The following is a 21,665-nucleotide window of genomic DNA, read 5'->3' as shown; positions in this document are numbered from 1 at the left end:
GGCACCACAACCTCCTAGGAAAAGGAGGGGGCACCGTAGCATTTGTTGAGCGGGCTGGCAATAACAGCACTTGTGGGAGGCGGAATTTGCAGCACAGCAGAGGTACCAGGAGCTGAACCCACAACCCAAGTCACCCACGGAAGACAGGCGCATTTATGGAAGCCTTCGCATCCATACGTAGCCTCTTCTCAGTCACTTGCAGCTGCTTTCACAGAGGGCTCACGACGCTGGCCAAGATGTTCACAGGTACAGGGACACAGCCTGGCATCCTGCTTCCATCCTCAGCGCCTCTAGCACTGCACTGGGAACCTCCATGAGTGGAGCAACCTAGAAAGAAAGAAAGAATCGGAGTGTTACTGGCAGTTCTGCTGGCCTTACAGAGTCGCAACAGGCAGGGGCAAATGTCTCCCCTCTGTGCTGAGCTCTATTGGTGAGAGCACAGCCAGCAGGGCCACCAAGACGTTCTACCCCTCTTTTTGGCACAGGTGACACCATGTCTGTATACCAGGTCCTGTTTGGGCTCTCTAGGTCTGCACAGGCGCTAACACACTGCCTCGCACCACGATGCTCCAAGGAGGCAACACGGTCACCAACAGTCCTCACCCAGGTCTCCCAGAAGGACAGCGTGATGGCAGGCTGGGCCTTGGGAGCAGAGCACTCCTCTCTCCAGACACCTCCTCCCACGCTGAGCACCAAAACACTGGCGCCACCACCCGGCTCCACCACAGGGCATCTCGCACTGTAACACACCGTTACCTCCACACCTCACAGAGGGCTGGCAACCAACACACGCCTCTGCATCAGCGACACACAGCCCACAGCACCACACACGGCAGCACACAGGGCACCCCAAGCACCCCACAACACACAAAGCCCAACTCTCCAGACCTTCCATTCCTTTCTAGTCCTCCAAGGCCTTGCAACAGGCTCTGCCTCTGAACAGCCACTCACAGCCCGGGGCCTGCTCACTTCCCACCTTCCCACCAGGAAGCAGACAAGAAGTACTCTCACAGTGGCTGATCAGGCCAGCTTTTCCCTCTCGCTTGTGCCTCAACTTCTCTGAACAAGAAATCTCTTTCAAAATGTGGCCCATACCCTTTTTGGGGGGGTGACATTCCTTCCATCTCCTCCAACAGCCTTTGCACCCATTCTCCAATGACTGCATATGTGGACAGAAAATCAGAGACCCCTAAAGTGTTACAGTTCTAAACGTGTCACCAAAGCAGCTGGACACCTCAAAGACAGAGACAGCATGCAGACCTTGCAATAAAATCTCACAGGCTCCCTGCTCTTTTGACAGGGGCAACTTCTAAAGCACACACACACCCTGGCAAGAAGAGATTATTCACACCACTGCTCACACCAGCACTACATTCACTTAGCAGCCTCAAAAGTCTAGCTGCACTCCCTAGCTGACCGGGAGGACGCTGCAAGCTTCTACTTAGCAACAAGCGGAAAGGCAAACTCCATGTCCATGTTCACCACAGAACGTCATCCGCATTTGAAATGTAGCAGTACTAACTCATGATGATGGAGTGGAATAAAATTTGTGTCAGATGATGTGGAATATCGACTTCTGCTTGATTAATGAGTTGCATTTCTGTATTGCTGTAGAGCTCTGCAGGGGTCAATCCCTCCTCTGAGCACACGCAACAAACCCAGAAGTGACCTCACCACCAGCATCCAGGCCATGCGTCTTCTCCTGACCTGTCAGCTGCTCACATAGAGGTGTCATCACATCACAGATTCACATCATGGCCTCATAATACTCACAATGCTCTCAAACACCCATTGCCTACCAGTTACTACACCAAAAGATTAGCTTCTGCTATGCATTATCAACACCTAGCCTATGAAATTTAAGAATTGCAGAACAGCCTGCAAGTAATTCTTGGCAACATTTTCTAACGGGAGGATTGCATGGGAGCAGCGATCATGAAACTGAAGACAGCAGGGCCTCATGTCCCAGGCACAGGGAGAAGCCTTCCCGCAACTCAGAACTCTGGTTCCTTCCCCAGTGCTGAACAAAACCAGAAAATCCTCCACACATCCAGGACAACAAGCATTCTCCTATTTTAGGCCCTGACAACTGGAGGCACGTGGAAGGACTCAGGCCAGGGCATCTCAGTTGGTGAAACCAGCAGAGACACAATTCAGCAACTCTTCACCCTGACCTAGGAGCATGGAAAGAACAACGGCAAGTGCAAGCACTGGCCGTTCATCAACTTTCAAGGCCCCTGACAAGCTGACGGGCGAGTGAAGAGTTAACAGGACTGAAGTTTGTCAACTGATATGCAGAAGAACTGATAGCACAAGAGCTGAGGTGCACAAAGCTGTTGAACAGAGGACTTAACAGGACTAAAGTCGTCTACCAACCGATATGTGCAAGGACTGATATGCGCAAGGCTGCGGAATGGAAGCATTAACAAGACTGAAGAAGTCTGCCACCTGGAATCTGCACGGACCCCCGGGGAGCGAAGAAACAATACGGAGGTATTGTGGTCTTGCCTCGCTAGCAGGGTCCTCCCAAGCAGACAAACAGTCCTGTGATTGTGAAACTCGCAGAGGTCAGCAAAAGCGTTGTTTGCCCAGAGCCCCAGCCATATAAAAAGAGACTTGGGAGCTAGGAGAGTTTGAGCAGGGACAGGAACGTGACCTGACCATCCTCTCCGCCTGGACCGTGAGTATTCCCCCCCCCTCCCCTTTTCCTGGGACGCTGGGTTAAGGGAACTCCTCGAGGTTGAGAGCCCTCTCACTAGGAGAGTGAACAAGAAAGCTTTCAAGTAGGGATAAGCAGTCCTTCCAATTAATAACGCAGTAATCGACGGTTTCAGGTTATCCTTTCTAAATTAGTAACTGATGGTTTTGTGTTATCCTTTCTAAATTAGTAATCGCATTATTTTAATGGATGTTACTAATCCAAGAACTTGTGTGAGGAAATAAACATCTTTTTTATTATTATTATATTACTGTCTCAGTCGTTGCTATCGAACCTTCATAGCATGACAGCATGACACAAGCAAAACAGCTCACACTTACAGAGCTCTTCTGCAAACACCCTCCATGCTGCTGCCAGGCTCACAGGTCGCGGCACAAAGCAAGAGGCAGGGAGCAAAAACAACGGCTAAGGCACGGCATCACATGCGGGCACAGCCTCTCTCAGAGCCACTCGGAAATGCAGTTTTCACAACAAAAGACACCATTGGGAAGGGCACCTCGCGACGACACCAGCAGCCTGCTCACACTTTGCCCAGCACCTCCCAAATGCACCTCAAAGCAGCACCTGGGGCTGCGCTGGCAGCAGCAGCTCAGGGAAACGCTTTAACAGGGATCCCAGAGCCACCACAGGGCCAAAGCTTCCTGCCCCCAAACCCCACCGAGCCGCCCCGGCCCAGCTGCTCGCGGCAGGCCGCCACGTCTGGCTGCAGGGCAGCTCCCCCCTCTGGCCCACGTCGCTCTGGCCCCTGCTCACGGCCCCACCAGCCCCTGCTGCAGCTCCTGCAGCAAAGCAGCCCCGTCGCCAGCACCGCTGCCCCGCCCCGGCGGGAGGGCACCCGCCGCCATTTGAACGCGCCCGCAGCCCCCACCAAACGCTCTCGCCCGCTCGCTTCTCGCCTGCTTTGCTCCTGCTCCTCTTCCACCTCTTTGACGTCTTTTTTTTCCCTACATGTTGGGCTGCAATTGGCTGGCAGAGCCATCAGTGAAATCGCTGCCCGCCCTCCTCCTCCTGACAGCCAATAGGAGGGCTGCACTGGGGCGATGCCATGGCAACATTGGGCCCTCCTGCCCTGGCGGCCAGCTCCGCCCCCTCCCCCTTGGTCGGGCGCCATGTTGTGGGCGGCAGCGCGGGGCGCGGCAGGGCCTGGGGGCAGCGCGGTGCTGTGTGGGCGGGCAGTGTGGGGTCCCGGGGTGCGGCCGCTGCCCGGGCGGTGCTGGGCTGTGGGGCAGGGGCCCCGCGGGGCTGCTGGCTGCCCTGCGCCCTGGGGGCCGTGCGGGGTGTGGGGGGGCAGCACTGGGGCCTGTGCTGGTGGCATCCGTGGTGCTGCTGTGGGGGTCCTGGGGCTGGCCGTGGCGCCGGAGCCCACAGGCAGCATCCTGCTGCCCCCAGGGCAGGGCAGGGCAGGGCAGTGTCCTCTCGCCCCTCCTGCCCCGGGTCCCTGCCCACGGCAGCCCTAGGGCTTGGCTAGGGAGCGGTGGTGTGGGGTCGTGAGGGGGCTGGTGGAGATGGCTGTGTTGGGCTCACCCCAGCACTGCCCACCACAGCTCAGAGAAAAAACCTTGGCGTCAGCCAGGACCTGTTGAATGAGGATTGCACCTCCACCTGTTTCCAGGCTGCTCTCTCCAATGTATGTTCTTTTGGGTGCGGTGATTTGAGCCTAGTTTGCAGGAGGACAGGGGCAGTGGCCATCTAAAGATGGCATCTCTGAGCCCAAAACATGCTGTGCCAAGTTGGAAGGATAAAGGGGGAAGGAAGAGAGATTTTCCCAAACACCCAGTGGACTTGGGGTTATTACAAGGTGATGGTTTCGTTATGGTATATGGACATTTCCAGCAGGGTCTTGAGAGCCCCATGGAGCTGCAGGCCACCTCAGCGTCTGGGATGCAGGACCCCTTTCCTCTCAGAGCCAGACCTCAAAGGGGGACCCACTCCCAGGAAAACCTGTCATGGATTCCCATGCCCCCCCCACCCTAAGAGGCGATGGAGCTGGCCGCACAGAAGCCTTGGGGCTCAGGACAGCCCCATCCCCAGGACCCAGGAGTCCTGGCTGTCACATTGTCCCCCGAGCCAGAGGGGACCCTCAGGCAGGGCTCTCGCAGCAGCCCCCAGCCCTGTCCAGGCACCCCCACAGCCCGGGATCCACAGCAGTTTTGGCAGTTAACAGTCTCTGTGCGACACCTCGGGAAGGATCTCCCAAAGCCCTTACCCTCGGTGGAGAGCCACAGGAGCGCAGGGGACAAGGAGCTGTGGTCCTGGCTGATGGTCCATCCAGCAGTCCTCCGTCTCGCTTGCCCTCTTGCTCTCGTTTCACCTCTCCAGCCAGAGAAACGGGACGCTCTTCCCATCTCATTACCCAAAACTCCTTTCCAACATGCCCCTGCTCCTCCGCCTGTTGGTGAGGGGCCCCAACGTGGTCCCACTGCCTCCTGTCCCCTCTCCTTGCCATGGAGCCACTAGGAAGGGCAGCCGTGGGGAGGGTGTGAGCAGTGCCCAGGAGTGCCTGGGCCTCACAGGGAAGTGAGGGTCCCCACCCACGACACCGGGGAGACCTCCCTGTGATGTGGCACGTCCCATTGTGACCTCAGCTCATGTCATCTGGGGGCTCTGTAGGTCACTGCCATGGAGATGGCACAGCCAGGGAGAGAGCAGAGAGATTTCCCCTCATGTGCTGGAAAGCAGCCACCTGCCTTCACTGCAGTTATTTTCCATAATTTTCTGATAAATCCTTCAGGAATGTCTCCAGACAGTGTCAAAGACTGTGAAATATCTCAAACGGGGCACTGAAGATGTCACTTCTGCGCCCCTGCACCGACAGGTCACTGCACTGGGCAGTCCTGTGCAGGAATCTGGGGTTTGGGGGCTGGCGTTTTTACAGGATCCAAAGCATGTGGGATGAACCAGCACAAAGCATGGCCACAGGCTGAGAAATGCTTTGGTGAGCCTCAAAACTGGTTTCTGCTGTGGGCCCCTCTTTTTGTGGAAGCAGGATGCAGGACAATGTGGGACAGGACGTAGCTTTCCTCCTTTAGGCACCAAGGCAGGATCTCTGCTTTTAAAAGTGCTCGGCAAGGTTTCTCAGTCGGCAGTGCTTGAGCTAGAGATGCTATGCCAGAGAAGAGCAAACATAGCCTTAACACACATCATCCAGAGGCCCTTATCCAGGACCCTGGAGCCTGCCAGGCTCCAAAGCCATGGGCGAGGCCAGGTAGCAAATGTGGGGAAGTTTTCCCATTTCCCATGAAGTTTGCCCATCTTTCCTTCTGGCTGAGGCTGAGGAAGCCATTTCTCATCCCTGGGCCTCATTTGGTCCTTGGGCTTTTCAGTGTCACCTTGGGGCTGTGCGAGAATTCTCCCCTGGGTACGCTCCTCAGCCCCCTGCCCTCCTCCTCCCCGCAGGTACCCTTGCTCTCCCGGGTCTGTACAGCCCCGACATCCTGGATCTCCCACATTTTATGACTCTGGGCTTCTGAGGACACGCCCACACACTGCAGTGCTGCTGTCCAGGCTCCAGTGCAGAGTCTATGAGGCAGTGCGATGCCTCAGGACGTGCATTTTGACTCGCTCCGAAGTTTGTGAGATGACCAGCTCCCAGCTCTGCAGCTGCTGAAGTTTGAGAGCATCCCTACAACCAGCCTTCCTGCTCTTCCTAATCTCTGCACAGTTTTGGGGCAAATCTTGCAGAAGGGAGACTCCATCCCCCTTGAATACTGTGAGAGATGTGGCTTTCCAAGTCACTGCAAAAGGAAGGACTCCTTTACTTCTTTGGGTTGCTTCTTGAGCCTGTGGCACCCGCTCTGTGATGCTGGGAGCCCCAGCTCTGCAGCCTGCTGTCTTTGCCCTTTCTCTCCCCTGTCTCCTGTTTGTCTACCCAAAGTCTTCTCTCCACACCAGGGGCATGGGAAGTGCTGCTTTAGAGAGCTCATTTGAAGCTGTGACACGTTGTGAAGCTGAAGGCCTGAAGGAGGCTAGTCTGGGACATGGCTGTCCCCCACACCCCCTCCTGTTCCCAGCCTGAGGATCCAGGAAGGTCTCCAGGGAGAGCAGTGGGTTTGGGGGTGGGTGGGATGGGTTTCCCTCAACATCCCTGGGTCCTGCATGGGTTTCTCTGAGTGCTCAGGAAAATCCCTCTTCTCTAGGGGCTTGCATCAAGGCTTTTCCAGACTTTTGTACAGAAACACAGCCTGGTCCAAGATCCCCAAGAGCAGCACGGCCCCCAGCATCACCCGGGTCCCCCAGGAGCTGTCTGGCTCTCTCTTCTGTTCCCCCATTCCCCGATTAAATGGACACTTTGTAACCTCACCTTTACAACACTCCATCTGGACACTGCAACATTGTGACTCCTCCCCTAGCTCATTCCCATAGGCAGCTGCTGATTTGTGACCTGCCTATTGGCTGGCAGGAGGAGGGGGGCGGGTCTGGATTTCACTGACGGCTCTGTCAGCCAATCGGAGTCCACCACGTGGAAGAAAAACAGACGTGAAAGAGAGAGGTGGAAGAGGAGAGGGAGCGAAGCAGGGGAGGCTTTGGGTGGAAAGCAGGACCGGGCTTGGGCAGCTTGTTTCTCACAAGACCGTGAGAAACGCTCTGCCCCCCCTGGCCAGTATAACTGCTCTGCCTGGCACTGAGGCACAGGAGGACTCAGGGTGGAGATCGGGCTCTGCAGATAAGAGCCCCAGGGGCAGAGTTAGGAAACAAGAAAAGACCTCGAATGCGAAAAAACAGCATCTTTAAGTACACCAGAAACCAGCAGGGGCTGGAAAATGCTCCAAGCTGTAGTAAAAGTTTCTGAGCATAAAGAAAAATCAATGAAAAAAAAAAAACCCTGTTCAAATGTGAATAATAGATGGATGTAACCGAGTAACCTTAAAAGAAATAGCTTCAGCAGTTACAGTTAAAACCAAACTATAACAACCGAATGGCCTTGGTAGGCTTTTCTTTTTGTTTGGGTTCTACAGAGTGACCCTCTGAAGAGCAACAACTTGAAAAGAAGCAGCCAGAAAGAGTGGTAGAATTGTTAGGCTAAGTAATGTGTTTTTTAAAAGTATCTAAATAATAGAATGAATCTAGGAGCCAGGAGAGAAGTAATATCAAAGGAAGATGGCAGACCTAAGAATGAGGGGATGCACATACCAGGCTGATAACGAAACTCAACAGCTGTATTCTAGTGTTTGTAAAAATTGATGATCCTAAGGAAGGGGCTAACACCTTCCCTTGATGAAAGGAAAGGAAAGAAACAGAAAAAGATGGTAAAATCTATGCATAAGTGTAACAGCTGTTGATCTGAAGTTAAAGTTGTCTGTTTCCTATAGAGAAGACAGGGAAATACGGAAAAAGAATAATAAAAAAAAGGTGACCAACTCTATTTGAAGCTCCTCTAAAGGGAACTATTCCAGCTTGGGGAACAAACTGATCTTTTGGTGCAGGAAAGAAATGCCTGCAATTAAAGGAAATAAGATTTCTGTGTTAACATATTGAACTGGAACAACACTCGGATTCACCGAATTTGGGTCAATAGGCCAGACCAATCATGTTGCTATTAGGATTAAGACTGTTATTTTTAACAGTTGTTTACGTGTTACTGCAAATGGGCATGCTTTGCTTTTGGCGTCTATTAATAGCAGTGCGCATTTCCCCAGTATACTGTGCTTACCCAAAAGCCGCCCACTGCACACCAAGGGGAATTAGCTGACTTCTGAAATAAATGCGTGTGTCTGGCGGTGTCAAGGGGTGGAGTGACAGGCGCCACACAGGCAAGCGTGGGACTCTGGATGGTGCAGCCCACAGAAGAGGGGTTTGCTCTGGGGTGCTCCCAGGAGTTAAGGAACCCCGGGTGCATCACGGCTGGAGCCGCCACACTGTGGGGTTGCTGCAGCCTGGGGGCAACCGTCTAACGACCCCACGACTGACAATTCCAGACAGAGGAGAAGCAACACCACAGACTCACCCCATAAACATCTAGGTGCTGTGGAACCATTCCCCACAGAAAGACCTGTTAGTGGGCAAATTGTTACTAACTGAACAGTGCTGTGGGCTGAGCACTAGGTTACCTGTTGATGTGCATGCTGTTATTGACTGAGGCCATACAGCTTTTGTGTAACTGCGGTCTGGTGTTGTTTTGACTGGCTATAAAAGAGAGTAAGCCACAGAAGTTGGTGTGGACTCTGACCGACCATCAGCTGGCCTGTGGATGTCAATGGCGTGGTGAGGAGAATCCAGGCAAAACCGTACCGGAAGGGTGGCCAATAAAGGGCGAGAGCAGTCGCTGTACCGTACATCAATGATTTAACTGTAGAGTTCTAATATGTGTATATATTTTTTCAGTTCTGTTATATTTCTAGCTTTTTTTTGTTATAACCTCTTATCTCTAATAAATTCTCATACTTGACAAATGATGATCTCTTGGAGTTCAGTGCAAATAACCCCCGAATTCAAAAGAATCACAGACACCCCTCTATTGGCATGTCACAGGTAACACTCACAAGGGGCATCAGATCTCTTGAACGGGATGGTTGGTTACTGTCCAGATGGTGGTGGCAGTCTCCTTTGCCAGGGTCCTTCCAACAGTGGCTTCCACTGGATCAGATGAGACTCCCCGAACTGTTCTTCTGGGGAATTTTTATAGTCCAGCTGGCTTGTGGTCCTGTGTGACCTCTCCAGCATATGCATGAGCCATTGCTACTGATTACCTTAAATTGCATATCAAAGCATCTCCTAACTCTCCTAAGAATGCACAAAAGACTGTCCTACATAGCCACTTCTTCATTTGCAGGAGCAGTTTGTACTGTCGATTTTCAAGGGCCTTAAGTATTTACAGTTTAATCAGTTCTGCAGCAGGAGCTGCTGCAGAGATTCTGAAACAGCCAGATACTCCACCTGAGATGGTACTCACCACATTTAAGCACAGGAATTGGTCCAGGCACAGCAGGATCTGCCTCTAGAAATCTCTAGAACTGTCTGAAACACCCACTTGGAGAGGTTCTGCACCAGTCAGTCCAACACTTAATTTGGAAAGTGGTAGGAGTTCAGTCAATCTCCTAGTTTCAAGTCCATCCCTTGTTTCAGACCTGCCCATCAGCTCACCTGTGTGGATTACTAGATGGGGGAGTTCCTGGGCCACCCAAGGGGTTAATCACAGAATCACAGAATCGCTGAGGTTGGAAGGGACCTCTGGAGATCATCTAGTCCAACCCCCCTGCTCAAGCAGGGTCACCTAGAGCACATGACTTGAGTGCTCTGAGTGTGCACACAGGCACAGGCCTGATAGCCTGGTGCCTACCCACACCACAGTTCTAACTGTAAGAGAAACCTGAATTTCATACCTGGAACTTGATTTCCAGAGCTTTTGCCACAAGTACTGGCTCTTAGCTAGCACTCTGGCCTACCTCTGCAAGCAAGTGAGGCAGGAGAGTTGTTTCCTGTGTCTAAAGACAGGTGGGATGAATCAACCTTTATTTCATGGCATTGGATATAAACAAAGAGAAAATGAGAATCCCTTGTGCAGTTCTGGTCTCCCACCTCAAGAAAGAAAAGTAGGACTAGGAAAAGGGAAGGGAAAGTTGATGAAGGCAGCAAGGCGAATTTCACCACACATGACATTAGTTACTCTTGTCCCACCTTCAACTGACTGGCTTCTGAAATGGATCCTCCCAACCATACCATAGGGGGAAAATTCTTCCTCAAGGCCTTTTCAGTCACTCATGAAATGCAAATCCTCTTCTTCACACTGCCGTGGGTGATTTATCTGCTCACTGCCATGGGGCATACGGTCATGATATCTATCATTTGACTCAACCACCAGTTCCACCCCTAGCGTATCTCTTCCCCAGCAGCTTCCCCTTCCTAGATATTTGGTTCCCTTTGCCCCTAAAAGGTTTGTCAGCCTCATCTTGGAGATTAAGACCATCCCACAGCTGCTTGCCAGTTCCAGACCGTGCTTTCCATCTTCCTGGGCACCGCTGAGTTCAGCCTGCTTGTTGTGCTGTCTTTTGATTGCTGTGGGGCCATTTGCAATCCATCGCACTGCACCATCTTTATGAAGCCCTGGTTGGGCTCCATGCTCATCTTTACCCATTGGGTGACGGCATCTCTGTCCTTGCTCAGCCCCACCATCTTATATACCAAGGTACCCTGTGTCCCCAGTAAAGAGACTCTTTCTTCTGTGGCCTCATCCCTTTGATGAGAGCAGCCTGCATGGGCACCAGCTACCTTCAAACATGAGCTTTGTTCCCTTCTCTGCTGTGTTGCTGAGCTCCTTCACACTGACCCCTGTGTCTTATGTGTGCACTAGATGCACTATCCTGAGAATACCCTCTGGGAAACAGCCTTCTTCACCTGCATATCTCACACTGCCATCGTCACTATTGCTTATGGTAGCTCCATTTTTGGCTACGAGGGGCCTGAATACAGCAAATCCTTTGAACCAACCAAAGCCTGATGAAAGGGTTCAAGACGGTTACCTCCATGGTGAGCAGAGAAGCTGCTTTGCTGTAAGCTCTCAGCAGCTTTGCAGGTTCCTCTAAGAAAGTACATTGAGGAGAAGCATGATTTTAGCTGACATCCAGCAGACTAAGAAGACACAACATTTTGAGTGCTGGAACTTACCCAGCAAATGGGAAGCTGGGACTGTCACCTCTGATTCACTGAGGCTACAGTGATATTGCTGTAGGTGACTTGGCTTGAGCTTTTGCTCAAATAATTACAGCCAGTGGTTCAATTTCAGCATATCTTCCAGATGAACCTAGTCCAGAGATTCCCTTATGACAGACTAGAAGCAGAGAGTAAGACAGAGCATCTGGGATCTAGGACTAACCTGAGCCCCAAGTTAAAATGCCAGTGCGAACATGGGGTATTGCCCACTACTGAGCTTCCCATTTTGCTCTCTGTGTAAGTCACCCATTACACTCTGAGACAGGGTCTGCGGGACAACAGAGTCTGTGCAGAACCTCTGGTTCACTCCTTGAAATCCATCATCTCCTTCTCCCCTCCACCCTTGTATTTTTGAGGCATCCTATTTGTGGAGTCTTCTGCTCCTTTCCTTTATATGTCTAAAACCAAATGCAAAGGTGGAGGGAAAAATGTCAGTATTTATTGCCTATGTTCTCCTTGGACTTCCTTCTGTTAGACGTGTTCTTTGGTTTAAAAAAGAAATTAGCAGCTAAATAAATGAAGAGATTTGAGACTGAAATAGTGAGTTTATCAACTTCACTGGAGGTGCCTGTGAGCAGCTGGAGCGTGCACTTGTTTTCCCTTGGTCCCTATTTTGTTAATGGAGGCAAAGAGAGAGCTCTAGAGAGAGGCTGGGTCGTCCCAGACTATAACTGGCATGTGAAAGAAGTGTTACCAGTCTCTTCCAGACACTCTTCTCCCTCTCTGCACTGACAAGATGGGAGGAAGCTAACTTGCTCAAACTGAAGTGCCTGACTTTTAGACATCTGAAACATCACCCTGCTTAGTATTTTCTTTGTTCCAGACCCTTCCTATTTCAAGTAATCAAAAGGACAGCCTTTAAGTTCTTTAAGATGAGAAGACTCCCCCTCTCCCCTAAAGGGAAAGCAAGGCATTTAGGTCAGGACATTTAATAACAATGGAATTTGGCAATGCTTTGGCAAGAACTCTATTTCAGTGCACAATGATATCAGATGAGACTGTCTGACACAGACATTTCCAATGACTGAATGGAACCCTCCTGAATTTCACTATTTAGAGTATTAAAGAAGGCAAGCTATACTTGTTCTCTATGTCTCCCCCTTTTCTGGAGAAAGAGAGAGGAAGAAGCTGTGGAAGAAAGCAGGGGATTACAGAAGAGATGCTCAGTACTGGCTTGTTTTGAAACCAGCAGCCTCACAGATGTTCCAAGTCAAAAAAGGCAAGCACCGAAAAGTAGAAGGAATAACTTTCCAAATACTTATCTAAATGGATGGACTGGCATCTGCAGATAATAGTAAGTACTTTTGCTGGGAGATTAGGTTGGCTTTTGAAGCACAGATGTGATGGATGTTTGCAATAGGTCTAAGTGAACAGGGAATTTCCCAGGCATGGCATGAACTCGTTCACAACCTCTTTACAATACTGTGCTTGTGAGAAAGAATCCTTTGTGAGCATTTGGAGAAGGTAGAAAGAAGACAGTAAAATCTCTGAGGACTGTAAATGTGAAGCGGAGAAATCAGGGTGCGATGAATGGCTGAGAGGAAAATTTCTGTCTGTGCTACCTAGGAAGCAAGCAAGGGAGCAAAGAAGGAAGGATCTACCCTCCCGTCGAGACTGTGAAATTCTCACGCTTGCTTCTTCGTGCTCCTGTCTCAGCAGGATGTACTGAAATTAGACATGGGACCAGGAAATGAAACTATAGTTGCTGAGTTCATCCTAGAGGGTTTCTCAGGGCTTGATCAAAGACTACAGCAATTTCTCTCCCTGCTCCTTCTACTCATATAGCTGACAACAGTGACAGGGAACACAATGATCATCTTCCTCATGTGTGTGGATCACCACCTGCAAACTCCCATGTACTTTTTCATCAGCAAGCTGGCATTCCTGGAAATCTGGTTCGCATCCTCCGCAACCATCACATTGTTGGCGATTCTGAGCTCTGGAAGGAGACCAATCTCATTAAGCAGCTGCTTTGCCCAATCCTATTTCTATTTTGCCCTGGGTTTTATAGAGTTTGCTCTCCTTGTTGTCATGTCCTTTGATCGCTACGTTGCCATCTGCCAACCTTTGCATTATGCTGCTGTCATGAAGTGGCAGCTGCGCACCCACCTGGTTGCTGCTGCGTGGGTCCTAGGCTTCACACTCTTCAGCTACCGCCTGGTCTTGCTCTCAAAGCTGACTTTCTGTGGCCCCAACAAGATCCACCATTTTTTTTGCGATAACTCCCCCTTATTCACACTGTCCTGCTCTGATGCCAGCCTGCTTTGGAAAGTAGACACCATTTTCATATCGCTTGTAGTGCTGAGTTCCTTATGTCTAATCATGGTGTCCTACATGTGCATCTTCCACTGTATTCTGCACATGCCATCAGCATCTGGGAGGAAGAAAGCTTTTGCTACATGTTCTTCCCATCTCACCAACTTAGCCATTGTCTATGGATGCTGCATTGTTCTCTATGCACGGCCCTCAGAAGGGGTTTCCTTGGAGAACAACAGAATTGTAGCTTTGCTGAACAATGTCCTGTACCCATTCTTAAACCCCTTCATCTACAGTCTCAGAAACGAGACTGTGAAGGTGGCCCTGAAGGAAGCCATTGGTCGTGCAAAGGTTCGGCTTTTTCCCAGTCATGATGCTTTTCATGACAGCAATTCTAATTATGTGTCATGTATTATATCACACACACATATGTATAGCTATTAAATATGAGTGCCTCAGGAGATTTATTTTCTCATTGGATTGTAGCAGTGAAAGGAAGGAACGTGAATTGTGTGCCTTGGTTGCAGGGGATTATTATAAACAAAATCTAAAAAATATTGATAAAATGTTGAACACACACACACACACACACACACACACACACACACACACACTTCTTAGGACTGTGACATAGACTGCCAGTGCATGCTGACACAAGGAAGTTTTCATAAGTCATCTCAGGAAATTTAGCTGAAAATTCCGGGGACAATGTCCAGGGGTTGTTGAGAAAAGCTCCGAACACTTTCCCTGAATAACAGAAGATGCTAAACATGAAAATTAAGCTCAGACACTACAATGGGTTCAAATTCATTGGATTCAAATCCATAATACATTTCTCAGTTTCATTAGTGTGATGAAGACAGCCTCATTGTTTTGTCAATGATAGCCTGCAGATGATAGTTTTATTATTCACTCTGGAGGGAGATTTCTTAAAAATTCATATTTTCGTAAGGTACTGTCAGCATGTCCACTGTTTAAAGCCCTGCTTTATCTATCTCCATTGATGACTCTAGGATGCATTCTCCTGAAGGAAAAAAAAGAACATCATATTTCTTCTTGGAGAATTAGGCATTTTCTACCTTTGTTTTCTTTCCTGAAGGATTATTTCATCATCAAGATGTTTTTCAGATAAACTATGTATGCTTCTATCACACTTTTTTCTTCTTGTCCATGAATTAAATTATATATTCCTCCCTATCCCCCCTTATTTTATACTTCTGTCTCTATCTGTATCTTTATATGGCAAAGAGATGGGCAGAAGCATATACAATTGATAAAAGGAAACATATTTTAGAGAAATAATCAACACACAGAGATCCCTTTTCTCCTTTTATTTTGCATTCCACAGGGAAAAACAAAGCACAGAGGAAGAGAAGGCATTGCCATTGCTTTACTCCTGTGCAGTTGTTTCCAATCAGCATTTCATTTTATTAGGGCCTCTGAGGGGCAGAATTGCCCTTAACAGCTCTTTTAAAGTTTGTGTGTGTGTGTGTGTGTGTGTGTGTGTGTCCCATTTCTGAAGGGAATTCTACAAGGGTGAACTCTTTATAGGAAAATCCATCTCCTCATGTGGGACCCTAGGGAAGCTATGGCACGTTGGGTGACCAAAGCTCAGCCCAGCAGAGCACTTGGGCGCTCTTGGGCACCTTGGTCTTCCTGCTCCAGGTGGGTCCTTGTGCACCACAGTGAAGGATGTGGTGGCCCTGGGTCTTCCCAATCAGACCCACAGCTCCACCGGCAACACAGGGTTAGGGTATGCAGGCAGACGACTAGGCTCTGCCTCAGAGTTGAGATAACTGAACAGGGCGTGAGAAACTAGTGGCTATGAGAAATCTTTGGACACTGCAGGGAACAGAATGAGACCCTGCCAAGTTCCAAACAGCATGGTGACGGATGGCTGGATTTCAGCGGTGCTTAAGGGAGAGTTATATGAGAAAAGGCCAAGCGTCACACATAACTGTCATATTGGGGATCCTTCAGGGAGTAGACTCTTGCAGCACCAGCAGTACCGAGGTAATGATATCAGAAGCACCACATGAGCCAGGGGTTACCTAGCTAACAGTACCAGAAATATTAAACTTGAGTACATAGGCAGTAAAGCTGGCACCAATGAAGAAAAAAATACTTAGAGATGGGCTGTTTATTTCAAAGGGGATAAAGCTGGAGAAAGGGAGGGATCGAGCTGCATCATGGAAGAAGCAGCATGGGAAAATGGAGGCAAAGGGAATAAAAGGGGGGCCAGTCATGTGTAAGCAAGCTGCTGGCAAGGACACTTGTCTGGCCAGGCTGTGTACCTGGTCTCTGCAGTGTAGCCTATCATTGTATTAAATCCTATTCCTAGCTCTTTTCTGGGTGAGCGTGCTTGCTGTTCTGCATGAGCGCATGTGTGGAAGGCTTGCAGACGTCAAGGCAGCCAGCTACCAGAGACACCCCGTGCGAGGGTGCGTGTGAGGTCTCCTGCAAGCTTTGAGTCTGATTAGCTGGTGAGCAAGAACAGGACCAGGCCGTTTGTATCGTTCATGTTTATGAGTGCTGCTCACGTCTCTGTGGTGCCTGTAAAGGTACTGTGCCCCTGCCGGAGTTGATTCTTTGGTGGTCGACCATGTCCGTACAGAGTGTATGTATGCCTCTTGGAAGTACATGCCCTGTCTCGCTGCTGGCAGGACCAGGGAACAGAGAAGTGCAGTAGTTTCCCTTCCAGTGGACCAGGAAGGAGGAATCCTTTATTCAAAAATCCATTGGATCCAGCATCCTTTAACAGTGCAGGCCTTGGAGGTGCTGCAGCCACTTGGTCTTGATGTCGAGGTCCCGCTTCTCTGTCACCTTGTGGTTCCCAAAGGGCACAGAGGCTTTGGGGCTGCAGCATGAAGGACCAGCTTTAGCACACATCGTTCTAGTTCCCCACTATTGATTTAAGCAATACAAATACCAAGATCTTACAAGTGTTTGGGTCAGTGATCCCCTAGAGTCAAAGGGAGTTCTGTTTTGTTTTTTTTCTGATCAGACTTTCCATCTGCCAGCCTTTATCATAAAAGTGGCTGGGGTTGGACAGGCAGTGCCATAAGATCTACCCTCCATTTCTAAACCAATCACAGAAAGTAGCACTATTTAGTCAGTCTAAATAGCAGGGGCAATGGCCACTGTTTTGTTGGTATTCCATAAACAGGACAGTTGTGCTAAGCAAAACTCTGTTGTCTAAGGATCTGATACACATTACTAAACACATCTTCATCATGTCCAAGGGTAAAAAAAAAAGCTGGGCATTGCACAAACATCTCCATAGCTGCATTATTGCCATTTCTGCCTGCTGTGAGACTGCAGACAACACGGGCACAAGAATAAGGTGCCTTAACTGCAAGCTGATGTGTAGATCTGGGGCAGCACAAGGCCCTGGCTATTAGTCTTTAAATGGTTTGTCCAGTATTTTGTGAGAGAGGTGCCCAGGCTACATGGAAAAGCACCACAAATGTAAAAGCTGGGAATGCTTTTTGCACCGTGAAAAGATCTTGAACGTCAGCCAGCACCAGTGTTTCACACCTGTGGTCGAACCCCAGAAATAGGGAAGGGCTGTATTTGCTGTGATGTGTAACATGTGCAGGAAACTGGAACCAATCACATTTCTCTCCTGGAGGTAGCACTGGAAGTAGCGTGGGATGAAGAAGGGGTGGAAAGGAAAGCTCGGTGAGAACGGGAGTTCAGGAGGGTCACGAGTCTCGGGGACTTTCTGGGGTTGGCTCCGCCCGTGCCGGCTCAATGGTCTCCATGGCGAGGGACAGTCTGTGACACACCATGCTGCATCTCTATGGTCACCTGGGGGGGGGGGGACACCCTCCCTACCATCTCTATGGTCAGGTGGCTCCTCTGGGCCGGCCTCCAGCGCTTCTCTATGCTCTCCCGGCAGAGGGACACTCTGGGATCCCCTCTCCAGCCCCTTTCTTGGGCTGCTGATGGAGACAAAATTTCAGGGCCACCCGCTCATGGCAGATAATGCCAAAGGCTGCGATGGCCCCTGGGTTGTTCGCCCACTTCTGAAAAAAAGGCCGCGGCCTCCCGGGGCTCCCATCACGTGCACGTGCATCCCCTTGCAGAGACTCGCCCAGGCCCCGGGGCAGAGCGGGGCCCTGTGGCAGCAGCGCCCCAGCAGCAGCATTTCCCCACCAACGCTCCCCTGCAGCACAACTCCCGCAGCCCAGGGCCAGCCCAGCGCCGCTCCCCCTCGCTCCCTGCCCTCCAGCCGGCAGCAGCCGCCGCAGGCTCCGCACACACGAGCACACGCCGGGCCGCAGCATCGCTCCGGGCTCCCTGCGCAGCAGCCGCCAACACCCGCCGCTGCTGCAGCTGCTTCTCCGCGGCTCGAGAGCGGCGCCGCGGCGGGGCCCAGTGGGGGCGGGGCCGGCGGCACCAGGGCCGGTGGCCATGGACACACAGGCCCCGCCCCCCACAGGGCCGGAAGTGCCGACTCCTGCGGAGCATGCGTACTGGCTCAGAGGAGCGTGGCGAGGGGCGGGGGCGGGGCTGCCCGGGCCCTGCGGGGAGGGAGGGGCGGAGAGGCGGCTGGTGCCGCGAGGGGCAGCGTCTCCCGGCGCGGGGCCGCCCGGAGCCTCGAGCCGCAGCGCCGGGAGCTGCCGCGCCGGGGCCGAGGGCCGAGGGCCGCGGGCTGGGCAGAGCGAGCGGCTGTGCGCACGGGGGCAGCTGGAGCCGCCGCGGCCCGGTGCGTGCGAGCAGCTGCTGGGGAAGGCCCGGCCCGGCCTGGGCCACCTCCGGCCCCGCGGGAGCCCCCGGCTCTTGCGCCCTTGTGCTGGCGGCCCCGCGGCTCAGTGCCGGCTGCGGTGGCCGTCTGTCAGCGCCGTCCCGGCCGCGCGGGGAGGGCGCGGGTGCATCTGGGCTTGTGGTGGCTCAAGGCTGGAGGTGACAGCAGGCGTGGTGGAGCCAGCAGAGGTGCTGCTGGTGCTGCCTGTGGGCAGAGTGGTGTGAAGGCGCTTTCTGAGCTTCCTCGCAGACCTGCTGGTCTCTCCGTGGGCTTCAGAGTCTCGGGCTCCTTTCCCTTCCCCCCACTGCAGCAGCAGGGATCTGGAAGCAGAGGCTCAGGGAAGCTCCTTGCCTTTGGTGTCGTCCCTGCCTGGAGCTTCCTGCTGAGAAGCCCCTGGGGAAGTGTGGGGGCGAGCGGGAGCTGTGAGCAGCCCTGCCCCACGCAGCCCCTCTGCATGGGGAATGAGCCTGCCCTGCCGGGGCCGCTCCTTCCCCCGGAGCTTCCGCAGCCCATGTTCACCCTGTTTGTAGTTACCCCTGGATGTTGCCGGGAGAAGGCTGGGTTGTGCTTTGTGTCTGCTGGGAGACTGATGCGAGTTGTGACTGAAGGATCAGCATGAAATGTGCCTCTGGCTAAAAGCTGGACTGGAGCACACAGGCATTTTTTGTCACCTTGGGTTTTCCCTTCTGAAGTACCAGCATGTGCTGACCGAGAATGGATTTTGATAGGAAGGGATTTGCACTTAAAATCGACGCCCTGATTTTTTTGTAAGTCAAATTCGGTAGCATATTGACAGCCGATGCTCTCTGTATGACAGGAAAGGTGCAGTTAAGGATATCGGCTTTGTTCTGCGGACGCTTTGTACATCTGATACCCTCGACGCTTGGGCCGCTGGCCAGCAGAGCACTGGCACAAGAGCACCGTGATGCAATGCTGCCGCTTCACCGTGGAGCGTGAGAGAGTCAGTGCAAGAGGGATGGGGACTTCAGCCAGTGCCTGTGGGGTGGCCTTGGCCCTGGCACAGTGATGCACCCAACATGCTGCCAGCAGCAGCAGCTGTGCAGATCTGAGCATGCACTGGTGCAAGAAGAAGAAATATGTCCTGAGGAGTCATGTTTTAACTCTGCATTTTGGACACCATAATTCATATTGCTGTCATGTACCCTGATAGCAGTTTTTTCATGACTATCCCTTCCCTCATGTGTGTTGCTTCTGTGTGAAAGTGCACAAGTGATAATTTCTGCTGTTTTACTGTCCCTGTAGTTCACACCCTGTAAAGCCTGATTGGAAACCTGTTATTAAAAGTGAGGGCTGGCTAAGATAAGAAGTGGAGCACAGTGAAGACACCTGCCTTGCTCTGCCCTGGTCCTGGAAGTGGTCTGCTGCAGGCTAGGCTGCCTCTTGGAAGGCTTTGTCATCTCAAAAGTGATCATTACAGCAGTGTGTCCCTGGCAACTCTAGGCGCTAAATTCCACAAGGATGCAGAATTGGTTCACTTTTTAGGTCATTTTCAGTGTACAGGTTTTGGAAGGAAATGATTTCTTCTGTGTGTCTGAGAGGGCTTGCAAGCATTTCCATACATAATGTTCTTTTGTCTTCCCTCTGCTGTTCATTCTTGTTATCTCTTTTTTGTTCTCTCCCTCCCCACTTACGCTTTCTTGCTCTTAGCATGCTGCTGAAGCAAAGGAAAGGAACTAGGGGGTGTGTGGGGGGAGGCGGGAGGGAGAGAGGGTGCTTAAAAGGTGCAGAAGGCAGGTATGTAAAACTAGGGAGCCCTTTTAAAAGATATGGATTTTCTGCTCTCCTGTTATGGGGAAAATCAGGAAATTGAGGGGAAGAACAGCAAAGATTATTAATTAACAGATTAACAGAAAAGAAATATTAATTGCAATTAATTAATGGTATTAACTCCATTCCCCCACCCTTCAATCTCAAGGGCTTAATTTCATTCTGGCTGTCCCAGGGGCACGATGGGAAAGGGCAGAGTCAAGAGGCTGCGGCCTGGCTCTTCAGTGCAGCCACAGGGCAGAGGGCTCGAGGGTAGTAAATGAGCGTGGGGAGAAACAAGCCCGTCTTCTGAACCTCAGCACCCAAGTTCAGCTTTTTTTTCCCCTCTTTTTATGGTAGCAGGTTGGGGGTTGATGTCACATCGAGCTGAGGGTGGTGTAAAACCATGCTGCAGCAGCACACGGTCCATCGCCTACAGTCCTGCTCTCAGCCCATGTCAGTCCTTGCAGTTTTGTGATGAGAGGGATTTCTGTCTGAAAACAAACCCCATGAGTAGGAAGAGGATCACAGGAGAGGGGAGCACCTGCTTTGCGGGCTGGCCTGGGGTTACAGCAGCTGGAGGAGGTGCTGAAGCTGAGCCCGCAGTGAGGGAGTGAAGCTGGAGGTTGTCACGCTTCATTTGGAAGGAGACTGTTCCCGTCTGCCAACCTGATGGTCAACCAGGTGGCCAAGCTGGTGAAGAGAGCCTTAAAGTGGGAGTGAGTGGGAGGAGAGGGTGACTCAAAGAAGAGTGAGGATGTAATGGCGTGGGATGGCAATGAAAAGGTGCAGGGTGATGTGGGGAAGAGAAATGCCGAGAGAGCAGTGGGAATGCAGGGAGCTCTGCCTAGGGACGGACAGTGAGGCATTCGAGAGTGTATGGGTGAGGATTAGGGGGCAGACCAACAGGGGTGGCCTTGTAGTGGATTTCTGCAATGGATTGTCTGAAGAAGGGCAGCCTCTGCAAGGCCCAAGGAGCGCTGAGCTGGGGAGAGGAAAATTTGTCCTGCTCTGCAGATCCCAGCTCCCAGGCGGGCTCAGAGCTGGAACAAGAGGCTTGGAGGCAATGACGTGGTGATGGATGTCCCCACGGTGACCGCCAAGGCATTGAGATGGGGATCCCCACAGTGACCACCAAGGCATTGTGATGGGGGGGTCCCCATGGTCACCACCAAGGCATTGTGATGGGAGTCCCCACGGTGACCACCAGGGCTTTGTTGATGGGGGGTCCCCATGGGCACCACGAAGGCATTAAGATGGGGGTCCCCATGGTCACCACCAAGGCATTGTGATGGGGGTCCCCACGGCGACCACCAGGGCTTTTTGATGGAGGTCCCCACGGCGACCACCAGGGCTTTGTGATGGGAGTGGCGTCGTGCCCACAAGGCCATTGTGATGGGGCAGTCCCTGTGGTGACCGTGTCCTTGCTGGGGCCAGAGCCCTGAGGTCCTCACTCCGAGGAGAGCGGCTCGATCAGGAGGAAGCAGCTCCCCTTGGTGCCAGAGTGGCCGGTCTCTGGAAGAGGAT

This window comes from Apteryx mantelli, chromosome 7 (assembly GCF_036417845.1).
Source record: "Apteryx mantelli isolate bAptMan1 chromosome 7, bAptMan1.hap1, whole genome shotgun sequence".
Taxonomy (NCBI): domain Eukaryota; kingdom Metazoa; phylum Chordata; class Aves; order Apterygiformes; family Apterygidae; genus Apteryx; species Apteryx mantelli.
This window is presented reverse-complemented; position numbering follows the sequence as displayed.